We start from the raw sequence: 3,598 nt of genomic DNA on the forward strand, positions 1-3,598 counted from the left end.
CTGAGTCACAATGTCATATTTTGTCGCCTGCTTTCTTTCAGTTAAATACAGCTGCCAATCATTTCGGACGGACAAAAAACAACAAAGTCGTGTTGTAGTTTTTACATCACACACTGGTCCTTGTTTCGTTTATCGAGCGGGGTTTTTCCAAACAGGCGTGGTCGTACACACCCTATTGCACCGACACTCTGAAATTTCGAAAACGAAAGTGAAATGAAGTCAAAAAAAAATTGATGATTGTCTGAAAAAAACCCTTTATATTGAATAGCTAGGGGTGTGGGGGAAAATCGATTCGAATTCAAATCGCGATTCTCACATTGTACGATTCAGTATCGATTCTCATTTTTCAAAAATTGATTTTTATTTACATTTTATTTTTTTATTTTTTTTTATTTTTTATTAATCAATCCAACAAAATAATACAAAGCAATACCATAACAATGCAATCCAATTCCAAACCCGACTCAGCAACACTTAGAACAGCAATAAACCTACTCAGTGGCCTAGTGGTTAGAGTGTCCGTCCTGAGATCGGTAGGTTGGGAGTTCAAACCCCGGCCGAGTCATACCAAAGACTATAAAAATGGGACCCATTACCTCCCTGCTTGGCACTCAGCATCAAGGGTTGGAATTGGGGGTTAAATCACCAAAATGATTCCCGGGCGCAGCCACCGCTGCTGCCCACTGCTCCCCTCACCTCCCAGGGGGTGATCAAGGGTGATGGGTCAAATGCAGAGAATAATTTCGCCACACCTAGTGTGTGTGTGACAATCATTGGTACTTTAACTTTTAACTTTAACAGAGCAATTGAGAGGATACACAAACATGACACAGAACAATCTAAAAGTAGTGAAACAAAAATTAAAATTATCAACAACAGTATCAATATTAGTAATAATTTCAACGTCGCAGTGATTAAAAGTCCCTCATTGACATTATCATTAGACATTTATAAAAAAAAAAAAGAACAATAGTGTCACAGTGGCTTACACTCGCATCGCATCTCATAAGCTTGACAACACACTGTGTCCAATATTTTCACAAAGATAAAATAAGTCATATTTTTGGTTCATTTAATAGTTAAAACCAATGTACATTATTGCAAGAAGTTGATAAAACATTGTCCTTTACAATTATAAAAGCTTTTTACAAAAATCTACTACTCTGCTTGCATGTCAGCAGACTGGGGTAGATCCTGCTGAAATCCTATGTATTGAATGAATAGAGAATTGTTTTGAATCGGAAAAATATCGTTTTCGAATCGATAATCGCGTTGAATCGGAAAAAAAAAATCGATTTATAATCGAATCGTGACCCCAAGAATCGATATTGAATCGAATCGTGGGACACCCAAAGATTCGCAGCCCTATTGAATACGTTAATGTATGGGATGTTGAATGTTTCGACAAATACACGAGGGTAGGGTTATTAAAATAATAATTTACAGGCATAATTCATAGTTAATATATCTTAAGAGTTTACAAAAGTAAAAACAACGAAAACAATGACAATATATATTACATGTCAAATTCTTCTCAAAATCAAAGAAATACAATACAAAACTATTAATGGAATATACAAACCCCGTTTCCATATGAGTTGGGAAATTGTGTTAGCTGTAAATATAAACGGAATACAATGATTTGCAAATCATTTTCAACCCATATTCAGTTGAATCTGCATCAACAAGCGACATCAGTGTGTAAAGGATATCACCACATGGGCTCAGGAACACTTCAGAAACCCACTGTCAGTAACTACAGTTGGTCGCTACATCTGTAAGTGCAAGTTAAAACTCTCCTATGCAAGGCGAAAACCGTTTATCACCAACACCCAGAAACGCCGTCGGCTTCGCTTGGCCCGAGCTCATCTAAGATGGACAAAGTGGAAAAGTGTTCTGTGGTCTGACGAGTCCACATTTCAAATTGTTTTTGGAAACTGTGGACGTCGTGTCCTCCGGACCAAAGAGGAAAAGAACCATCCGGATTGTTATAGGCGCAAAGTTGAAAAGCCAGCATGTGTGATGGTATGGGGGTGTATTAGTGCCCAAGACATGGGTAACTTACACATCTGTGAAGGCACCATTAATGCTGAAAGGTACATACAGGTTTTGGAGCAACATATGTTGCCATCCAAGCAATGTTACCATGGACGCCCCTGCTTATTTCAGCAAGACAATGCCAAGCCACGTGTTGTAATAGCGTGGCTTCATAGTAAAAGAGTGCGGGTACTAGACTGGCCTGTCTGTAGTCCAGACCTGTCTCCCATTGAAAATGTGCGGACTGTTGAACAACTTAAGCTGTTCATCAAGCAAGAATGGGAAAGAATTCCACCTGAGAAGCTTAAAAAATGTGTCTCCTCAGTTCCCAAACATTTACTGAGTGTTGTTAAAAGGAAAGGCCATGTAACACAGTGGTGAACATGCCCTTTCCCAACTACTTTGGCACGTGTTGCAGCCATGAAATTCTAAGTTAATTATTATTTGCAAAAAATAAATAAAGTTTATGAGTTTGAACATCAAATATCTTGTCTTTGTAGTGCATTCAATTGAATATGGGTTGAAAAGGATTTGCAAATCATTGTATTCCGTTTATATTTACATCTAACACAATTTCCCAACTCATATGGAAACAGGGTTTGTACCATACACATTTTTTTCTTTTTTTAAACAAAAAAATAACATATCTGTGATGTAGAGCGGGGTTCCCCAACCTTTTTTCCACCAGGGACCAGTTTAATGTGTGCAATTTTTTCACGGACCGGCTTTCTACGTGTACCAGATAAAAAGAGCAAAAAAAAAGAGCATTTAAAATGAGCCTTTGGCTACAATCTAGCACATTAACATTGTATATGTCCATGGATGTGCACTGTCCCATGGACTATTGCAAAGGAGTTGTAATATACATCTATAAACAATCTTATTGGTGTGTTTATTAATGTATTATAACGTCGGTGTCAACCGACCAGCAAAGACACAACAACGACCACAAAAATCCTAAAAGTACATTAAACTTCATCTTTTGTCCGTTTTAGCCCTCTTACACCGCGTAAAGTGCTGTTTTTTCACATAACTAACATGACGGTTCACTCCCTTTTAGCTCAGTAAGTACGCATAAATGGTGTCCGCGTCGCTGCCTGAGTCAAAATGTTATAATTCGCCTCCAGCTTTCTTTCAGTAAAATACAGATGCAAATTATTTAAGACAGGCAAAAAACAAAAGAGTGTTGTGGTGGTTTTTACATCACACACTGGTCCTTGCTTCGTTGTTCCGGCGGAGTTTTAAGCAGGCGTGGTTAAGGACTCCTTTCCCTCGGAAACTCCGTCGAACGTTCAAAAACGAAAGTAAATAAAGTCTAAAAACTAGATGAAACGCCCCACACGTTAAATGCCAAGGGCGCACATTTGAAAGTCATATTAATGTAGTGTTTGTGAGTAATAACAATGAAATACAAAAGAGGAATTGTAGAAAAGTGACGGTGGGTGAGTTTAAACGCCGATAGATGGCAGCACGTTCACACTGTCTCTGGTTGTCATAGCGACGCATCTCACGTTACGTCACAAGTGACAGCCGTTTTGAAATGTGTGTGAAAACAATCAAG

The sequence above is a fragment of the Nerophis lumbriciformis genome, linkage group LG02 (genome assembly GCF_033978685.3).
Source record: "Nerophis lumbriciformis linkage group LG02, RoL_Nlum_v2.1, whole genome shotgun sequence".
NCBI classification, from domain to species: domain Eukaryota; kingdom Metazoa; phylum Chordata; class Actinopteri; order Syngnathiformes; family Syngnathidae; genus Nerophis; species Nerophis lumbriciformis.